The sequence below is a fragment of the Typopeltis vanoorti genome, chromosome 6 (genome assembly GCF_054136105.1).
Source record: "Typopeltis vanoorti isolate ZY-2024b chromosome 6, IOZ_Tvanoo_1.0, whole genome shotgun sequence".
In the NCBI taxonomy this organism is placed as follows: domain Eukaryota; kingdom Metazoa; phylum Arthropoda; class Arachnida; order Uropygi; family Thelyphonidae; genus Typopeltis; species Typopeltis vanoorti.
Window position 1 is genome coordinate 123,464,299 of NC_143554.1, and position 23,352 is coordinate 123,487,650.

The 23,352-nt window shown below is 36.4% G+C and overlaps 1 protein-coding gene across 3 annotated transcripts in view; it reads right to left on the bottom strand.

Moving 5' to 3' along the window:
• Positions 1–23,352, bottom strand: part of LOC150105891 (putative fatty acyl-CoA reductase CG5065) — a 337,145-nt gene that overhangs the window by 220,279 nt on the left and 93,514 nt on the right. For 2 of the 3 annotated variants that reach the window (XM_090394385.1, XM_090394386.1), the window contains exon 2: positions 18,857–19,264. The gene's annotated coding sequence lies outside the window, so the exon portion shown is untranslated. The remainder of the gene's footprint in view (positions 1–18,856; positions 19,265–23,352) is intronic. The other variant, XM_090394387.1, reaches the window with a different exon arrangement.

Genomic DNA, 23,352 nt, shown 5'->3' on the forward strand with positions numbered 1-23,352 from the left:
AGCTACAGACCCATTAGCCTCTTATCAAGTCTCGGAAAAGGTTATACTCACAAGGCTACAAGCAATCACTGACAAGCTCGGAATCATCCCAAACGAGCAATTCGGATTCCGCAGAGAACACTCCACAGCACAACAAATACACCGTCTGGTAGAATACATAGCAGGAGGCTTCAACTGGAATCTCCAGACGGCTGCAGTCTTCATCGACATAGCGAAGGCCTTTGATAAGGTATGGCATCAGGGTCTTCTCTACAAACTTATACAATTTAACTTCCCAATAAAACTAGTCAAACTAATTAAAGCATACCTAAGTGACAGACACATGCAAATCCAACTAAATGGAACAGTGTCATCCAAACGCAAGATCCGTGCAGGCGTGCCACAGGGTTCCCTTTTAGCACCTCTACTGTACTCGATCTATACAGCTGATATCCCCCAAACCCGAGAAATGTCATTACAGCATTATATGCAGACGACACCGCGATACTTTCAAGATCTCGCAGCCCTCAGCTAGCAATTAGAAGGCTGCAAGGCAGCATCAACACACTAGAAACCTGGCTAACAGAGTGGAGGATCCAGGTAAACCCCCTGAAAAGTACTGCTGTGCTGTTCTCCAGAAGGAAACTCACCAGCAAGGATGACATCCAGCTTCACGGACTCAAGATCCCATGGGTAACAGAAGCAACATATCTTGGTGTGAAACTGGATAGCAAACTGCTATTTAGTAATCACATCAAACTAACAGGAGTGAAGACATCCAGAGCAATTGCACAACTCTACCCCCTGATCAACCGCAAAAGCAAACTAGATGTAAGAAACAAGCTAACTCTGTACAAAACTGTAATTCGCCCAGTTATCACCTACGCCTCTCCAGCATGGAGTCATACCTCAGAAACCAACATACAAAAACTACAAAGAATCCAGAACAAGTGCCTAAGAATGATCCTGGATGCCCCATGGTACATAAGAAACTCCCAGATCCACCGAGAAGTAAACATCCCTTATATCCGCTCGCATCTCCACGACTTAGCTGAGAAATTCTTTTCCAAGGCAACCCTGCACTCAAATCCACTGATCAAACAAGCCAACGACTACAGTGAAGCAATACACTGCAAATACAGAAGACCAAAATCTATTCTTCTACACAGCGAACATCACTAACTTCAGGCCCCAATAGGGCGAGCAGGTAGCTCAATAATACCCCATTCACAGTATCACTTACAGAGATAAAGGGGAAAAAGAAAAGCATTTTTGCTTCACCCATCCAGCCAGTAACGTTATGCGTTATGCATGTTCGAGTATGTCTTAAATATGAGATGCTTGTCCCTTCTGGTGTTCTACAGTTATAATTTGGGTAGCAAATTCATTCCGCAAATATCTGGAATAAATGAACGTCACACTCAACTATAATAATGGAGAACAAAACAAGTTAAACAACTCTTCAGTTTGCACATTTGATTTGAGCAAAAGGCATTAAAAAAATCCCAGTGATACTTCAAGCTATTTCCATGAGGGAGAGGGGGGCGGGGATATTAAACTGAAAACAAAAATCGTAAAAATTCATCTCTTTTTTATCGAAAAAAAAATTTCTTTTTTAAATCAATCAATTCACAGCAGACAACTTAAAAATACACAGGTCTTCTAAAGAGCAAAATACCAATGATAACTCAACGTTATTGAAAGGCAATTATTTTTTTTATCAAACATTGATTGAGCCTTAAAGTGTGAACACTAAGGAAAATAAATTTACATTATATGTAAATATTGTCTCGTCTACATACGAACAGCAGAATCTGTTCAGGCGATAATTATTCTAGAATGCGTTCAAAATGCATAAACATTTAATCAAAATTATCATATATGCATAAATTCTTAATCGACTATAAATATCGTAATATAGTTCTACACAGAACAGAGAGAAAACAATATTATTATCAATGGTGGATCTCATCATCAAATTCCTGACATGTACCCCTCAAGGGTTGTACAGGATATGATAGTACTTCATGAAAAATTTACATCATTACTAACTTCCTATCTACAATTTTCCTCCAAATCAGTCTGTCACTTGTCAAGACTCCAATATTATCATTATCAGATCTTATATTTCTATAATCTAAGGCACATTGCACTGTATCAATCCACCTATATCTTGGTCTTCCTCTGGGTCGTTTTCCTGCCAACCTGGCAGAGAACACTTGTTTTGCTAATCTTTCCTCGCCCATTCTGTTTAAGTGACCATACCACCTGAGATTAACTCTGCTAATGCATTCCTGGATGCCGACAATGTCAAGTTCTTTCCTAATATCCTCATTTTTAATATGATATTGCCATTGATGCTATCTGTTCACGCCTCTAATCTTTCTCAGGATTCTCATATCTGCGGTCTCTAGTCTTTGGTCAAGTGTTTTACTTCTGACCCAGCTCTCAGATTCATAAGTTAAAACTGGTTTGAACACTGTCTTGTATACAGCTAATTTAGTGTTCCAACTAATTTCTCTCTTATTCCATATGAATTTATTCAATTGACGTCCTACCATACCAGCTTTGTTGATTCTGTTGTCTATTTCCATATTTAATTTACCATCTTCACTAAAAATCTTGCCTAAGTAGTTGAAATGTTTTACTTGTTCCACAGGTTCTCCATTCACAACACAGTTGACATTTTCAATGATTCTGCCTATTTTCATTGTCTTTGTCTTTTTATTGCAGACCCTCATACCATATCTATTACAATAGTTATTCAATTTAGTCAGAGCATCTTGCAGACTTGTAGCGGATTTATTTAGAAGTATAACATCGTCCGCATAAAGCAAAGAGCTGACATTAACATCTCCAATTCTGATATGATGTTTAATACCACTTTCCTTCATAATGTGATCCACATAGATAATGAATAACAGAGGGGATAATGTACATCCTTGGCTCACACCAGATTTAACATTAAACCATCTTCCTGTACTTCCTTCAATTCTAACTGCTGACGTACAACTCAAATAAAGACTAAGTATCGCTTGATATAATGCCCCATTGACACCATATAACTGTAGCGTATTGAATAGCTTCTCTCTTGGCACCTTGTCATATGTCTTTTCCAGAACGACAAAACTTAAATACAGATCTCTGTTATAGTCCCATGCTTTCTCAACTATTTGTCGTAAAGTGAAGATATGATCCTGACAGCCGCTATTTGGCCTGAATCCAGCTTGTTCTTCACCAAGCTTTTCTTCCACAATTCTTCTCAACCGTTTCTCAAGTATTCCATAGATCTTGCCAGGAACACTCAGTAGGGAAATACCTCTGTAATTCTCACATTGTTTTATTTTCCTTTTTATATATGGGTACTATTAGAGCTCTACTCCAATCATCGGGAATTCGTCCCTCTGTCCAGGCTTTCTGAACTATGCAATGCAGCCATTGTAAGACTTTTATACCACCATATTTCAACATTTCTGGTCGAATATCATCTACTCCTGCTGCCTTTCCACATTTCAAGCCTTTGATGGCTTTTTCTACTTCAAGTATGGATATGTATTCCTGACTGAATGCCTGTTGTGTGTTTTTTTACCACTGTGCTATCACTGCTTGTTTCATTTAGCAATTTTTCAAAGTAATTACTCCATACTTCAAGGATATCTTTTTTTCTCCTGTTTTCATGTAACCTTTATCATCTCTAACTCCTTTTACAGCACTCTTTCCTCCATTCCTAAGCTTCTTCAACAACCTCCAGAATATCTTACCACCTTCTTGATATTTATTTTCTATGTTCTTCCCAAAGTCCTCCGATGACCTTTGTTTAGCTAGTTTTGCACAGTGTTTAGCTTTCTTACATTTGTCTCTGTATTCTCTAAGAGCACAAGCTGACTTATTTGCCAGGAACTTTTGATATGCTTTCTTCTTTTCCTTCACTGCCTCTTTAACTTCCTGTGTACACCATGGAGTTCTGATTTTTCTATCCTTGTAGACAACCTCACCACATGCCTCTCTGGCAGAATCAATCAGGACTTTCTTCAGAGTTTGCCACTGAGTCTCCAAGGTTTGATTCCTGTTCTCAAACTCTTTCATTTTTTCTTCAATAATCTTTGTATATTTTAGTCTACAGTTCACATCTGAGAGCTGCTCAACTTTTATTCGCTTTAAAACTTTGTTAAATCTGGAGAATAAAAAAGAGGAAGACCTTAAAAGTGTATTTAGTTCAAAAACAAATTGGGTTTCATTTATTATTTAATTATAATACAAATTTAAAAATGAAACAATTTATGTGACAAATGCTGTAGTGATAATTGACACACATACACTACGCACTGATGTATAATCGATGTGCGGTTGCTTGCTAAATTCGAACGTCGTACTCAAGCACTCTGTGCGCATAACGTGTACCGTTTCTATTATTGTATTATGGTATAACAGTATAAGTGGAAGGGCGGGGGGGGGGTTAAACATTGCAAGCGCTTAGAAAAAGGGGACGGAGATGAATTGCACTTTTGGGGAGGAGCTAGCAGCTGAAAACAATGCGACAACTCTGAATTCTCCAAAATGAATCAATTTTACTAACCAAAATTTTACATACGTAAACATATGCAATCAGTTACGATTGATGCATAATAAAAACTTATGTGATTCCCACCGACATTAATGTGAAAAATGTTAGCCTACGGTGCATTTCTATTAATATCAATCACAATTTATTATTTTTTTTATTAACTTCATACTAAGTTTCACGCACTCAAGTTTAGACGCGGTCAGCAGATGCTTAATCAGTCACTGAGGAATAAGGATAAAGTACAAGTGGTTCTAAATAGGGGACGGACATACACGGCTGAAGAAAATAAATAGAGACGCTTCCCAATTATACTACTGAGCAAAATACGGTTAACGTATAGTTACAACGGAAAATACACGTTAAAAACATGCAGATATCTGCATTATTTTTTAGCTAAAAATGCAATGTCTCCTAGGTACTGTGAAAGACATATCCTAAAAACTAATTGTAGCAAAAGTATTACGATCATCTTTTAAAGATGGTGAGTAAATTGCAATATAAATGGTAATAAACCAGTCGATTATGTTTCTACTAAAATAAAGGACCAAAAGGCTTCAATTCGGCGATGCAAAATTATATAAATTAAGTGGATATTAAATCCAACATAATTTCAGAGCGAAATTAAGTTGGATTTTTATAGTTTTCAATACGAAACTATAGAAGATTCGTATTTGAAAGTTGACCAGAAAGCTTGCGGGAATACTTTCGCCGCCATACTACGAGTTGCCTTAGTCAGCGATACTTCCTAACAGCAAGCACGCACGCCGAAGCGCTACTATTGGTCCATTTTGATAAGGTTTCAATGGTCTGACAGCTGTTTCAAACTCATTGGTTTTCGTCAGAAACCAGGCAGAAACCTAAGAGAGCAAAAACTCTCACTACTAAGGAACTCGATGCGTTGGAGAGGTATTTTCCGCAAGCGAACTCTCGATCCGTGCGTAAAGTATTTACTAAAATAAAGAGCCAAAAGGCTTCAATTCGGCGATCCAAAATCACATAAATTGCTCTCTGGTCAACTTTCAAATACGAAACGTCTATAGTTTCTGTATTCGGCTCTGAAATTATGTTCGATTTAATATCCACTTAATTAATATAATTTTGCATCGCCGAATTGAAGCCTTTTGGCTTTTTATTTTAGTAATAATTTACGCACCGACTGAGAGTTCGCTTGCGGAAATACACCTCTCTGACGCTTCGTACTGGATGAGATTGGTCATGATGAGAATTGATTTCTCGCTTGGACTTTTAACGAGATCAGACATGTTATTTTAGATTACGCCTGATTACATTTTATTCAAGGTTTTTCGTGAATCTCACATTGCACTGGCGCCGACACAGTTTGATCCCTACTGTCTCCTCCTCTGCATGAAAAATGCACGCGGTCTGATGGCCATGTAGGCCATCAGACCGCGTGCATTTTTCACCCGCGATGAGGACCAATGGCAGTTTTTTTTTTTTTTTTTTTTAGGGAGGTAGGCTTTCATCCTGTGACCAAGTGAATTCTCGACATTCCTTCCCCATTTATTAGGGTATTTTAAACTTAAGTATTGATTTGTTGGTAGACATATTCGTGTGTTTCAGGACCTAACTGGAAGATCGTAAGATCTTCGGGATTTGTCAGTAGACCTGTAAAGTCTACAGGATTATCTACAGACACCGGAATATCTCCAACAATATACGGTGAACAAAAGTGGAAAACATAAAAGACATCAAGGACGCCATTCAAAATCTAAACAGAGATCTGACACTTGAAGTTCTTAAATTTACCTTAAAGAAATTTGAGGCAGAATGGCTGAATATCTACACTCAGGTTAACGACACGGAAGAAGGTGATGTGGACACTGACGGGGTTTTCACACCTGTTCCACCATCAAAGACTCCCCGACAGTATGATTGTTCTCAGGAGGAACAATCAAACAAAAGGCAAAGAACATCTGAAGATCATATGGAAGAGGATGTAGCAACACAAAATAAAAGGTCCCTCCAGTTGTCCTCGCGACAAAGAGAAGTGGACCTCAGCCTCAAGGTCCGTAGGAGAACAAAACATCAACTTCACCAGGGCAAGAAAGACAGATGAGGGTGAAAGATTCATCCTGCTACTGTCTCAGATTATCGTAAAATGACGAAAATGCTGGACAACTCCAAATTGCCCTTCCATACCTTCGCACTAGCAAGCGAGAACAATCTTAAAGTGCTTAGAGGGGTTGCTGAGGGCATCACAACTGATGAGATCACTGTCGACCTCATCAGTCAAGGACTGACCCCAATCAAAGTCAGCAGAATGCTGAGATCTGACAAAAGGCCAATGGCGCTGGCGTTGGTCGAAATCAGCAATACACAGAAAATATATGAAGCAGATATTTACAGGCTCAAAATTACTACCGAGCCTCTAAGGAAGAAGGCATCGGCAAGGCAATGTCATAGATACGAGAAGTTCGGATACGCCCAAAACTTGTGCAGAGCAGCCTACAGATGTCTGAAATGTGGAGAGGGACACCAGACCAACACCTGCGCCAAGCTAAGATCTTGCATGTTGTGCTAACTGTAGAGGACAACATCCTCTACAGTTAGTCTTTTCCACCCTTTTCCACCCAAAAAATCGTGGGTCAGCAAAAGTGAACCATGCTCCCCATGCAATGACACCATAAGCAACCAAGTAGGTTACCCTCCTGTTCGAAATACCTCACCTTGAGCAGCACAGGAAGGTACGCGACCTTCATCCATGACCAAAACATACGCAGAGGCAGCACGAACTCTGATTCCTTCATCTCAAGAGCAAACAAGCTCCAACTTATCAATTCTAACTGCTTCACTTGCCACCATGCTGCAGGAATTCAGCAAAGCAAGCCTCTCACCATCTTCTAGAAAGAGATTCTATCTAGAAATCCAATCCGTATTGACAACTCTCTACAATGTATAAAAAATTCAAACCAAACTCATGATTATAGTATGGAATGCTAATGGCCTGACAAATAAAATTCTGGAACTGTAAGAGTTCGCAAACAGATACAATCCGAACATAATCTTGATCAGTGAATGACACCTCAGACCATCTAACAACCCAAGATTAAGAAGATATATACTATATAGGACAGACAGACTTAACTCTAGTGGTGGTGGCACCCATTTTTATCAAAAATTATTTAAGCCACAATGTTTTAAATAACCCTCAAACTTTGAACAATGAAGTGACATGTGTGGAGGTGCACACCAACCATGCAGGTAGACTTAAAATCTATGCAGCGTACAATCCTCCCAACATTCCATTATTGACATCGGATTTAGACTTCATCCTCAGATTCCATAATTACAGCTGGAGACCTCAACTCCAAACATACAGCTTGGTTCAGTTCGTCAATCAACTCCAAAGGCCGTACTTTATTTAATTACACGTCACTCAACACTTCAATTACCGAGCCAATCCACTACAGCCCATCAGGAAGTTCGGATGTACTAGAACATAGTCATCCTCAAAAACATCAATTTTTAATATCAGCTGGAGACAGAAGAGCTTACTTCAGATCATAACTCTATCCAGCTCAAGTAGGTATCCAGGATCAACTCTCTCCTCAACACTCTTTTATGGCATGGGATAAGTTCTCTAAGGTTCTCCCAGAGCACATCTGTAAGCAACCTAACAAGACAAATTAACACAGCAATGGCATGCTGTGTTAATTTGTAAACTAGTCTTCCACTCGTCCAGTCATTCTGGAAGAGGTTATGGACCTGATTAGAGCTAAAAACACAACACGAGAGCCCCGCAGAACAAAACAATCTTAAACAACTTGAACAGACAGGTTCGAGAAGCTCTCCAGAAATACAGGAATTCTGAATGGGAATCTAAACTTACGGAAATCAACCGAGAAGATAACTCCATCTGGAAATTTCTGAAAACTCTACGTACCAAAAGACAACCCCTTCCTCATATGAAGACTAAACATGGAATTGCATACCCAGATGAAGAAAAAGTAGAAGCCCTAATTGACAACCTGGAACATCAATACAGCCCATCTTACGAAAACTTAAATATTAATCTCATTTATAAAATTCGTCAGGTCAGAAAAGCCTTAAGACAGCCTAAGGATAATTCAGATCTCATCACCCCCCCCCCACTACTCCAACAGAAATAATTAATATTATATCACAAATAAAGAATAAAAAGGCTCCTGATCCCGATGGAATCACTAACAGAATAATAAAATTACTCCCAAGGAAGGCCATAGTCCATCTAGTTAATATAATCAATTTCCTATTAAGACTTCAGTACTTTCCCACAGCTTGGAAAACTGCTGACATCATTCCTCTGAAAAAGCCTGAATAACCACTGAAAAAACCTCTGAATAACCCACTAATCCCCCAAAGCTACAAGCTCATCAGTCTTCTTTCCAGCCTCGGTAAAGTAACAGAAAAAGTCATCCTAACAAGGCTACAACAAGCAGTGGAAAAAGATAAAATAATCCCAAATGAACAATTTGGTTTTCGCAAGGCTCACTGCAACAAATTTACCGATTAACAGAACACATCATCCATGGTTTCAACTGGCAGCTCCACACTGCTGCTGTGTTCTTGGACGTTGCCAAGGCCTTATCTCCAAACTTATTGAAAACAACATCCCAATTAAGCTAGTAAAACTTATTAACTCATACCTTAGAGAAAGATACATGCAGATAAAGCTTAACGGAATTGTTTCATCAAGGAGCAAAATTCTAGCTGGTGTACCACAAGTCTCCCTTCTGGCCCACTGCTGTTCTCAATTTATGTATCAGACATCCCTCTAAATTCAAGAACAACCATTGCGGTCCTTTATGCCAACGACACCGCTATTCTAGAAAGGTCTCTCAGCCCTCGTCTGGCGATCAATAGACTCCAAGGAAGTATCAACGCACTGGAAAAATGGTTCACCAACTGTAGGATTCAAGTAACCCCCCCCCTCTAAAGCTCAGCCATGTTATTCTCTAGAAAACAGGTCTGCATTAAAGAAGACATCCTGCTCTCTGGTCAAAAGATCCCATGGCAATCAGAGACCAAATATCTTGTGGTACTACTGAATAAAAAATTCTTTTTCAACAAGCACATCCAATTTATTGGCTCCAAGATATCCAAAGTAAAAGAGAAATAGGAAAAGCATCTTGCAAATGTATTCCCACAAGCTCTCTGGTCAACTTTCAAATACGAAACTTCTATAGTTTCTGTATTTGGCTCTGAAATTATGTTGGATTTAATATCCACTTAATTTATATAAGATTATGTTTCATTAGATTTCGGTTCCCAATACAAGGGAAACGAATGCAAATGTTGATACCTTTGGAAAGTGACACGCCATCAACACTATCAATTGGATCATGACTATTCATTTCTTCACTCCTTGCTTCGAAACCGCTCCTATTCAATGAATTACAGTATTATTTCTGTTTAGTTCGACTATTTCATTCTTTGAATTTGCTCATTCCTGTGCTAATTCAGGATACGTATTAACACATTCCAAGCATGAATGTGTTATCGAGTAAGTAAATTATTAGTAAGATATAGACAAATCGGCCTTCAGAACACACGCAATTTACAGACAAAAAATACAGTTGTTGGTGATGGGCGATAGACGGTGTTGATGATAGTAGTGTCATAGTTGGAGAATTAAGTAGTAGTGGAGAGGATAGGATGTATTTAGCGAAGCAGAGTAGTGTACCCTACGACGATTAGCCCTTGGAGGTGTCAAGTAATAATAATAACAATAATATAAATATGCCTTTTCAATACTACGGAATACAGTTTGCATAATTAAACATCACGGTATAATGGTAACATGAAATAAATGATTCTACGGGAATTTTTCACACTGAATGCAGCGAATAATTGCTACATTTTTCGAGAAAGTTGGAGATGCTCCTTATAACCCATATATAGGATAATAAAACGAACTCAAAATGTAAATAAATGGAGTTCATTATTTTCAATTCTTCTTCCTATCATGGATTTTCGGCTAAGTGGCCTGTTCCGGTCTCATGCCATTGCTTTCTTGGTCTTCCAATTCTTTTTCCATTTATTTTATATTCGATTATTTTCTGTTCTCATTCATAATTACAATAAATATTTTGTGCATATTTCCTCTTCCTTATCATACAGTGTTTCTTCTTTTCAGGCTACGATTTCCATTGTTCAAAAATATGTTGACCTTTTAGTTAAACCAATTCAGCTTTTTAGCATAAGAGATAATTTTCCACATAAATTTATATTTACAAGTTGTATGGATATAGAAAATGTTCATACTACCATATGAGATCAAAAATAAAAAATAAATAAAGTGAACATTCATCAGTTTTATTTTTTTAAGATTAATTTAAAACAAGCGCTGTTTATAAATGTAAAAAGGAAAAAAAAAAATTCTAAGATCAATTTTGGGATTTCAGAAGATGTTATATACCAATTCTAGAAACCCCCTCGTCAGAATGCCATTTCCCATAACTTTCAGAAAGTGTGATAACTTACAATAAATCCTAACAAGAACTTCAGTTGCTTTATCAAACCAATGATATGAAGGGGGAGGGAGGGAAATACAATTCGGAATTACCCCAAAAGATATGCCAAGTTTATGATTATTCCCCCCCCCCACACACACACACTAACTTACCAAAACTGTTCATTACTCAAATCTTAAAAAAATTGCTTTTCATTATATAATTAAATCAGTTCGCTGTAGCTAATGCAAAAAATTGAACTTTCTTAATCTTTATTGGGAAACAAGGGAACTTAATATGCGTCCAAGTACTTCCAATGTTGAATGCATAGGACCTTTCACTTTACATCTTCCAGAAGTCATCAGAATGTATCTAAGATTTACTAATTTGTCCCAATATCAGTGGTTATTAGCAGGCCATTCAAACGGATCGCTCACTATCTTGATAATGATCCGGAATATAGGATTTGACAAACAGTCCATTCGATACCAGAAACAGCAGGAGACCAGTATTCAACAAAAACGTAATAAAGTTATTATTTATTTATATATATATTTTTTTTTGTCGTTTCATAAAGCCATATACAAGATAACTGATTGGGGCCGCGCAAATTTTGCCTTTGCCTCCCAGCGCATAATATCACTACTCCACGGTGTCAAACTGAATGGTTAACAAGCATTCCGTCCATGAAACCTGCGAGCAAGGTCGATGAAATAATAAAAAAAATAAATAAATAAAAATCTCCCACCCCCATCAAGAGCGAATCGGCTAATAATGATGCTACCGAGAAACACACGTGTAACACGCACACCCTGAGGTCACTGCTTGCGACTTCTGGTTTACATAAATGCCGGAAAACAGTGTTAGGAAAACGAGCAGAAGTATCTGAAGTGCAATCTAGCATAAGCTTCCAACATGACTTGGAAAAGTGAAATAACATTATTATTTATTACCAACCAGTTTCTATTTCATCCGATTAGTTCTTTATTTATAACTATCTTAAATCCGACTCTTAAAAGTATCGACTTTTTCTCTGTTGATTTTATGCCTAATTTCAACGCGATCTCGCATTTCATATGCTATTTCAGAACACTGGGAATGAAATATTTGAATATTTCATTTATTCTTCCCTATTAAACACTTGAGGTATTTTTATTTTCTCGAACTCTGTTTTATATCTACAGTCTCATTAAAACTTAAATGCCATTTTTTATTATTATTATCTTACCCACAAGACGTTAAGCTATCATTAATGCTATCTGCTGTATCGGTCATGATGTCATTGACTTATATTAAATTTCTATATTAGAACCTCCATAAAAATTAAGACTACAAAATTTTATACAAGTGCTTATGAGAAACGTGGAACAGACGCGGGCATAAACGCATCTAACTGTTACAGTACTCCCCCACACAGTCGTGATCTAATCTTCAAGAAAATTTGCGTACAGTTATGTCTATAATCACCAAAATATGCAAATGTGACTTACGATAGGGTCAAGGGAGCATGGCTAAGAAGCGTGACGACAAAGCGACTAACACTGTTTTCTACGCGTATTATGACTACGAAAAACATCGTAGCTGAATCTAAGAAATGAAAAATTCGACGACTTATTTCATTGCTTTTATTTTCTCTCATATATATTAAAAAGTAGCTTGTAACATTTCATATATCAACTGGTCGTACAAACAATCCAAAACAGTTAAGGCTAAACTTAGCAAACAGTGTACACAAGCTATATTAATAAACAAAAGGTGTACTTTTGTTTATTAATTTTTAAAATCATTAAACTACCCATAACTAGGACAGTATTTTGTAGCAAAATTAGAACCCTGTCACAGTGTGATGCCTTGGAGAGTAACTCGTAATGAAATGACAGAGAAAATTCTGTTAAATTTAATTAATAAATTGTTGAAACGTGCAGGGATTAACTCTAAGCTTTTTAAAAGGAAGATAAGTAAGCAAACAATGCCTCCGCTTTTCGAAAGCGATCAAGAGCATACTTAAAAGTATGGTTTAAACTGTCTTGGTATGGTAGAGTTTAAAACGCAAAAGCATAGGCATGTTTGTCTTATGTTAATGCATTTGAGTAAGGGTTTCGAGGATGTGACAGCTCTTCGTTATGGGGATACGGTCCTTTTAACTTTCGTTGAGAAACCCGCCAAACACTTTTCACCACTCGATTAATATTTGTAATCAGGAGGATTAATATCATAATTCTGCAGAAAGTTTCTCTAATCACGGCGCGATCAGCTGCCTGCAAATCATTCACATCTTTCGGAATTATTTTAGTTACTGCTAACTGCGCTAAAACAAATCTCCCGAAATCTTCGTATTGAAATGACCTGTTAATATTGTATTTACAGAAATGGGACAATAAATAGTACTGACAATGAGAAATTCTTTAATGATACTTTCGGCCATTACGTATCCGATACAGCTGAAGAACAAGAAGTGGATTCCGGATCAGTGCATTGGAAGACTTGGTACACAGTGGTATATACAACTGCATGGATCAGGAGTCACTACTGTATCTGCCACAAACAATTCCTAAAACTGCACATCCATGGTATCTTTATAGGGTGTACAATTTATGCACATTAAAACCCAGACCAGGAAGAAAATACATAGTTAATGTATACATACCAAACAGCTCACGGTACAGCTACTGGGATTCATCAAAAGCAGTAATGCACAATTACTTCACCTGTCAGGAGATTTTAGCTGCACACTGGATCCCACAATAGATGGAACATCGTTTAGCTTTACATCAACTCCTCCACCAGGATGTAATCAATGCCGACTTGACTAATATCTTCAGACACAGGTGTTCTCCAAGAGTCATGATTCCATCTTCCTCAACACTGGATCTTTAACAGCTTGTTACAGGATACAAGCTTACCTTAATAGGACCAGAAACTACACTCGGAAGTAATGTAGTTTGTCTCTCAAAGACATGTTCCACATAACAATCAGTTGCTTAGTGGTGGTCACTTTAAGTCTAACGTTAAGATATTCATTCAAAAGTACAGCCACCAGAAGAACCTAAAAAGGCGTTCATTTAACCACACCATCCAGACTGTGAGGAATGCTAGACTCCCTGGCCACAAGTCTTTCATATTTTGAGCGCTATGTAAGAGGAACCCTTAACAAAATCACGATGTAGGCACAAACTTCACAGATGTACCCACAAAGTATTTCTTTTTCTAATTTTGTTCCTATCACGAAGGGATAGTCATCTCCATGCAGGAAAGACGTGCTTTCGAAATTTACTCGCCAGCTGCGAATTTGGGAATCGGGCGTGAAATTTGCATTTAGACGGTTATACTTGACAATATAACTGAAGAGGGACTCCGACCCACCCCCATGGAAGAAGATCCGGCTTTCATAAAAACCGGTGATTAATGGGTGAGATTTACTCTACAGTGTTAAAGTTTCAACACCTCAATACAACAGTCCCTACAAAACATTACATCAGAACGTGGCCCAGTGCCCTTTTCACTCCTGCAGTATTACACAAATTCAAGCCCAAATTATCAGAAAAAATGTCTGTGACCAAACTGGAACGCTTTTGTACATCTAGCTCTAAATGAGATGTCAATGAAAAATGATCCACTCGTCTCGGAAAACTGAAAGTTGCACCTGTAACTGTTTGCACACAGACGATGAATATACTTCAATCTCATCCAAATCAGCTGGCCGAGTGATCAGTGTATCTCTCTCCAGCCAAGGGCATGGATGTTTGTGATTGTCCTACTAACCTTTACCATATGTACTGCTGTGATCTGTGTCCTGGGCAGTACGACCGTTCACGTCTTTGCGCCATAAAAAAAATCCATTCAAAATCATCCATATCAGTTAATCACCATATCTGAAACTATTACTTCGTTATAGCGAAGGCAGTGATTTATAATTTCTGCATCAGATAGGATACATGACAGCATAAAACCTTTAACTACAAGAGCATCACTACCAACACAGGGAGGACTGCACTTTGACCCTTTGAACTGACTATGGAATGAGCGAAACCAATTCTGACAAAGAAGCAGTATCAAATCCACTTCATGAATTAAAGCAAGACCAGCAAAGTTTGGTTTTTACAAAACCTGGATCTTATTCCCGTATGTATGTAATAGAATAAATGATCTCAGACCTTAATTTTTTTTTCTCCACTTATGTAAAATTTAACCATGAAGCAGAGAAATATGTAACGATGTCCGATGATCTCTGTATATAAGATTAATATTTTAATAAAAACAGCATGGTTTCCGATTGTTCACTGAATGTTGCGCATTACTACAACACTGTTAAAGAAAGCAAACAAACTTTTTAAAGAAAAACTAAATTAGCAAAACTTTTTAAAAAGTGTACGGTACGCTTTGCTTTTCGGCGATTTCCAGCCTTTCGTGGATGGTACTTGCTAATCCTATGAAAAATTCAAATACATTTAACTGGAAAAAAGGCGAGGAACCACGAGAATTAAAAACATTAGGCCGCAAGACAATTTTTTTTCCAAAATAAGCCTCTGACATGAAAGAATGCATATCTAGACAATAAATCAGTGTAAGTGAAGAAATTCTTTTGTAAATGATTTTCGAAAATGTTTAAGTTCTGTTAAGTTTAACGTACTTGCATAATTAACTATTTAAAATCATTTATTAAGCAAGTTAATTCACAGAAAAAGACTAAATCGGTTTACCACAATCATGGCTCATGCTCTCATAACCATACGACGTAATAAACATGTTATACAAGAACTAAGTTATAAAATATTAAACTTTATTTAAAAGCACACGTGATCGTAACATCTTAATGAATCGAGCAGTCTGTGCCTATTAAAAAAACCGTTTATTCAAGAATGCAATGAAAATGTGAAGTACTTGGAAGCCACTGCTTCTAATATACGGCCCTGAGATGAGACCACGCGGAAGACGACTCACTGTCATTAAATCATTATGGCTGTGTCAACATTCCATGTGTTTAAGGAAACTTGACATTCTTCATAACGTGCCTAAGTACTGCACTATTCAAGAGAGTCATTGCCGGTATGTCTCCACAGAACAAAGGGCGGAGAAAAAGAAAAAAAAAACAAGCTTTCTCGAAACTTCAGTACTTGTTTAGCTGCTACTCGAAACTGAATTACGAGGTGCTATTTTTGTACTTTCACAAGCAAGCTAAGGTGAATTAATCACGGTTTGTTGAGAAGACGTAGTCAAAGGAGCATACAGCTCTGTTAACAGACTCGAGCAAGGCGATGCACCCCACCTTGTAAATTTTATACAATTTGAATAAACTGGAATCCAATTATTAAAGATATTGTTCTGCAAGCTTTAGTTCAGTATATTTACGATGAATGATTCGTATATCTACTGCTGGGTGTTTCTTTAAAATATAAAGCGCATTTTTTTCCCCATATTAAAACAAAAACTCAAAATGGAATATCATTCTAGTTCACTCGCCATAATATTTTTGCCATGCATTCATAATCTGTAAAAGAACGGGTACACAACATAATACTGACACTACCATATTTTGGTATCATAAGAAGGAAATTAAGCCAAGAGACCAACATACGCTATCTGTTCACAAATTTGACTGCTTTGCGTTTGTTTCCGCGGAGGAGTAAAAATAAACTGACGCCTCTATTGTGACTAGTATTTCCAACCGAAGGTCATACGCCATGCGGTCCTAGTGACTGCGCTAAGGAGGCACATTATATAAGGATGACACGAAGCATTGTGATGAGATATTACTTCATCATGATCAGTCCACACAGCATTGATTTGCTCTAGGCTTTGTGGCCTCTCGTATGTGGAATATATCTAATTCTGCACTCACAAAAGCAGCGTTATTCACACGCATGAATATATTTTAAATAATTTCCGAAGCCATTACATAATGCGTAGGGGGAAAAAAGGCATAAAATATCTATTCGATAGTTTATAAATATCTTTATTTTCAAATGAAGGTGAGTTAATCGGTCTCATACGAAGGCAGGAGGATTTTTCCTTCTGCAAAACAGGAAACTGGCTAGAGAATAATACAAGAATTTAGTCAAATTGGTCTCGTAGCTTTTGTTATTTCTGCTGTAAATCCAATCAACTCAAACAATAAAACGAGCTAATTCAAGTGATCTCTGAAACAAAGGGAGAGATAATGCACCATGAATTAATAATCCGGTTCGAACTACAATCGAGATTATATATAATATTCGGTCTGGATCACAACTGAATTCTGGGTTTATTATGTTGGCAAAGATTCGTTGGTATATCGAAATATCAAAATGAATCAAATTTACAACACAGAAACCTCATGTGTAAAGAATAAAAAATAAAATAAAATAAATAAATAATGTACTCCTCCCCTTCCAGATTTCACTACTAATCGCATTCATAGCTGAGTGACACTTTCCTATAAAAATATTTGGGTAGCAGTGTCTCCATTGTAGTCTTTTTTTTTTTCAAATTCTCGTTCAAAATTTCGTCTACTCAGTCCTTAATTATATAATAACAAATATTAAAAAAATAAGAAACGTCTACATTTCCTTTTTAAGTTCGGAACTATAAAAAAGGAAACACGTTTTTTTTTGTCAGTTTATAACTAAAAAAAAAATCGACTAAAGCCTTGTTTTATTAGTCTTTTATAATTGTCGTAATAACAACGAAAGAGGGGGAAAAAACATGAATTATTTAAATCCCTTAATCAGAAAAGCGTAAATAAAAAGATAATTATAAAAAATAATTTATTACGATATTGTTGACAAATATTTTTATATACGAAAGAATCTAAATTCAGCTTATTAAGGAACAGGCAAAGATATTTTTCCATTGATTATTATCTTAAGCAATATACAAAAGGATAAACAAAGTTGAGAGAAACAATGAAATAGCTTCGTTTATAATTCGATATCTTCCCAATAAGGAAACTAATTTCCTAGTCCTTGATGGCATGTGTTGTGGGGGAAAATCCCATATTGATCTTTTGATTTGAATTATCTATGGCATTCATTACTAATTATACAGAATATAATCGGAGGTTGGTTGCCAACCATTATCAAAAAAATTTAAAATACTTATTCAAAATGCCTATTTTTTTCCTTGCCCAATGAGAACGCTGAGTCTCCCTTGCCTTCTCTGAACGAGCCGGCACCGCTTGGTAGAAGACGAGTTAATGCTGTAAGTTTATAGTCCTTTAGAGTGGTGCAATGAAAAAAAGAGTTTACATTGGATGCCGTCGACGATATAATTTACTTCCGCGTATTTCATCACGGTGATGAGGGCGCACGAACGGACATAGCAGTAAAACTGTAAATATGAAGATACTAGAGCTATAATATGATGCGAAAGAATATGCGGAAGTGTTTTGTTTTTCAAACCAAAGTGGATAAATGCCCTTATGATCAAAATTCACAACAGCACTTCAGTTTTGTTCAAGTACATCGTATCAAATTCAAAATGGTTATTAACAGGAAAATCAATGAAAAGTAGCTTTTCTATTTCAAAATATGAAGATATCAAAAGCGTGCATCTATGAACAGAATATCTTGACTTTTTCTAAACCAAAAAAAGTTCGTCTGCTTGAAAAAACTAAACATTCAATAGGGCTAAATTATAATACTGGAAATTAACATATTTCGAATTATATATCATTATAAACGGAAAGCCAGGTCAATATCGTTTGACGCCAAAGGTTTTGAATAAATATGAAGTTGTTTTTTTTTCCATATTCTCAACACTGTCACTTACTTTGTTTAGTGCAAACATATTTCCGATGCACTTTTTTTTTCGACTTTGGAAAACAGCTGTTGATTTACACGATTATAAAATACTCGAAGAATTAAAACTTAAGAATTATTATTACCTGTTATGTACAGCGGCCTGACGCCACTGACAATGAAAAACCAATGGACAGGTTCTGAGTAGTGTCTCCTCGATTGCTGGGGTTGACTTCCGCGACGATCCTTACATATACAGGCTAACAGGTATGCTTCCTTCCTCCGGAAATTGAGGAATGAAAGAAACGGGTATCTGTTGATGATGAAAGCTCTGTACCCTCAAGGAAAACGGCCTGACCTAAAAGTATTGATAAAGGCAATTTCTTTCTTTCTTTTTCTTTTTTTTTTAATTCTTTTTCCTTTGAATGTTGTCAACAAGAAAAGTTGGTACGGATTTTGACAGTAGAAGAGGTGAAAATGCTTCGAGAAGAAAAATTCCAGCCGAGAAAGTCGGTTTGAGCATTAGAAAAAGAAGCATGTGCCAATCACACTATCTGAAAGAAAAGGAGAAGAAAAAAAAAAATTAGATCTAAGACATATACCTCTATAATTTAAAGAAATAAAATCGCTTTTATTTATTGTGATATAACGACTATGGCCTTAATCTACGTCAATTAAATATTCCAAATCTGGATTCAATTAGAAATTATTGTTAATCGAGCTATATGCACAGAAACAGAGTTAAAGGAAATGACCGGAATTAGCATAGATTTTTTATTTTTATTTTTTCAAAATTGGATATATTTTTCAACTGGACAGAGTGGAGATAAAGGAAGAATTTAGCTATTTTTTAATGAGGACATTTGATCTTTGAATGCATTGCATTTCAATTTCGCAACTGAAATATAGTATTACATATTGCTAATTTTCATTTGATCCCGATTTCTATAATCATCCTTATGCTAATTTTGATTTGTTAACTATGGCACAGAAGAAATAGTGTGACTTCTCACGATACGATAAGTACTAGAACCTGAAAACATGTGAAAATGATTAAATATTCAATGATCATACGTCACTGATAAAATAAGTTTTTTTCTTCATACTTCACAATGAAGAAATAGTAATGTACAAGAAATTTATGATACAATTATAATCCCATTAGTACCGTGAGTTTTTACTATTTTTTAACATTTATATTTATTTTCATATAATTCGGAATGTCATATTAGGCGACGGTGAACCTCTACTGCTGATAATTCTGACTGGTGAAATATCTGACTCACGAGCCAGCACAAAATTTTTCAACCCCTGTCAGCTACCGACTATTAATCATCGGCCTACTGCAACTCGGGTTCCAGGTGGAATATTACTGATCTGCTATTTGCCTAGCACAACTCGTCAAATTTAAAGCGTTAAATCAAAATTAATTAAGGATTATTTGGAGCATTTCGCAATTAGCGAAAAATAAACATTTTTTCCCTCCACGGCAGACCAGGTTGTCAGTGCATATACTGCCCCTAAATTCACGAAAATATGAAAAATAATAATAAACCTTTTTATGGTTGAGATACAATTATTTTTTTTTTTATTGCTCTCAAGCATAAGTTCTAAAGTCGCCCTGAGATTTGTGGTACAATCCGACAACATTAAGGAGTTGCAAGGAAAGAAACAAACTGAAATTCGTACGCATCTCTGAACGTCACATCATTCGATCAATTAATTAGTCGACTTGTTTTACCAAGATCTAAAAGAGTAATGTCACCTAAAAAAAATTCTCACATGTAAAATCAAAAGTGAGAAATTTAAGTACTGAGAGAGTAAGTCGATGAGTTGAGAAGCGGCTACTTGACTGATATTTTGCCCAGAAGGTAAATTCTTGAAATTTTCAGCAACACAATAACACGATATCAAAAACAACGACAAATGTGTTGCTAAATTATAGCTAATCTCCTTGCTCATCAAGGGTCTACTTTTTTTTAATTACCATGGAAATTAATTGAAAAGAAAAAAGTCAAGGATGTCACGAACGCACTAAATATGCTTTGCAAATTATATTAAAATTACAGAACATAGACAAAACAGTTGCACAGCTCACTCGCAGGTAATTGAAGACGCCGTCCCCTTCCGGTTTATTTATAATGATACACTTCGGCCTAATGATGAAAAACTATACGGATGAAAAATGAGTTCTTTCCATAATCAAGTTTCATGATTATTTTATTGCGATTTATAACAGAAAACTTACTTTATGAGCACCGAGATGCAACTAATTTGCTCGCCATTAAAGTCACTGTAATTCGTAATTGATGATTCTGTATTTCGGAAGTAGTGCGTATGTTTCGTCCATGTTCACGTGTCTTTTTGTCAACTGCCTTCTCTAACGATTCAAAAAATATTCTTCACTAGTGTTGACTGTTACAGCTGCTTCTTCGTTTCTCTAATCACTATTGCCTTTTGTTTCGGTCACTTCCATTACGTCGATATGGTACTTCTAGTTCTGCCAGTTTCAATTCTCTTCCGTTTGATTCTTCTTATGCTGATGTGCATATATTCAAGGCTATTTTTTCACTGTTCGCCCTTCCTGTTAAAAAACAGTTGGTACTTTGTACGGCAAGGTCCAAGATGACATGATATTACCATGTTGAACAATCAAGCTCTAGGGGATATTAGGACATCAAGTGACATATCTAGATATACTACTGTTTTGCGAAGTGTAAGTTCACCGCCGGTACCGTTCCATGAGAAAAAAAAAAAAAAAAAAAAAAAAAAAAAAAAAAAATTACCGGACCTCAGAAACTATAAAAATTCAAATACAGCAGGTGAGCATAAAAGATGCATTTGAATTTTTATGTACACAATTTTAAAAAAATAAATTTAATTAATTAACGCGTGAGTAATTTTCTTTAATCATGCACATATAACACTGCAGGAAGTAATTAGTCCGAGCACGTTGCCAATCCGATATTCAGACGAAGTAAAAATCAGATTTCTGTAGGAATTTTTTACTGGTATTTCAAATCCATTTATGATAAGAAAATAAAAAAATAAAATAAAATAATAAAACAATCTCCAACTATGTACAGTGTGTAAAATGCTGGAATATACAGTACAGTACTTATTTCTCTAACCATCCAACCGGTAGAAATGGATAAGATATCGAATACTTCGCGATTTTTCAATCAAACATGACGGCAGTTTTGCAATTTATGGGATTAAAAATCCGATTCACACCATCATGTTGATAGTCTTGTATATAGTCATCTCTCGATTTACGTAGGGGTTCCGTTCCATCCGGCAAAACGTAAGTCGATACATTAAATTAGGGATGACTGTATATACAAGACTATCAACATGATGGTGTGATTCGGATTATGCACAGACCGCGGCCCTCCGTTGATTTGCTGGCGGCCCGCCTCACCGTGTATTATTTTAACTTTAACAAGTTACACGATAGGTAATTTTTAAAAATGGTACATGCGCCAAGCAAAGTAGCTGTGACGTCACGACTGCCTGTCTACTTACGATAATCGGTTAGTAATAATGTTAACAAATTTTATAATTCGTCTATTTGTCATATGAGTATTTTGTTTTCGTAGGTGCGGTTGCTACAATTAATTATCACCCCTAGGAAAACGGTAAAAAATAAATTCTACAATGGATAAAGCAGGGCCAAGTAGGAAACGCAAACTACAGGATGAAAGATGGCAGTTTCGGGATAGCTGGACCGAAAAATACGGTTTTGTGCAGTCGTTTAATAATATCGTGTGCTTGATTTGCAAAAGTGCTGTAGCCATACCAAAATAATACAATATAAGGAGACACTATGAAAGTCTGCATTCTATATTTTGAAATCTACCCGAAGAACTACGTAAACAAAAGATTTCATTTTTGAAACGAGAATTGACAGGTCAGCAAGTGATGTTTACAAAACCTATTCAAGATTCCGAAATCGCAACAGAAATAAGTTTTGAAATATCTCGCCTTATAGTAAAAAGGTGCCGACCATTTACAGACGGAGATTTCGTTAAAGATTGCCTTGAGATAGCTGCTAAAAAAATGTCCTGAATCAGCTAAAAATATTGAGAAAATTCAGTTAAACAGGATGACTGTGCAAAGAAGAATTACTGCAATGTCGGAAAATGTAAGGGACCAATTAACATCTTATTCAAAGAAATTTGCCTATTTTTCATTAGCTATTGACGAATCAACTGACATTACTTCCACAGCCCAGTTGTTAATATTTGCACGTGGAATAAAGCAAGAGTTTGAGGTAAGTGAGGAGCTGATTGGAATGAGTTCATTGTCAGATCAAACGAAAGGTAATGACATGTTCACTGGGCTTTTGGAACAGTGTTCCAAAATTGATTTAGATCTGACAAAATTATCAGGTATCACGACTGACGGAGTTCCTTCCATGATAGGAGCTAATTCTGGATTGGTAACATTATTGAAACAGCATTTGGGACGACACGACGATGAGTTGATACAATTCCACTGTATAATCCACCAGGAGAGCTTGTGCCCTAAGAAACTTGGATTTGAACATGTCATGAAAGTTGTGGCTTCAACGATTAATTTTATAAAATCCCGTGGCCTTAATCACCGACAATTTAAAAAGTTTCTTGAAGACATCGAAAGT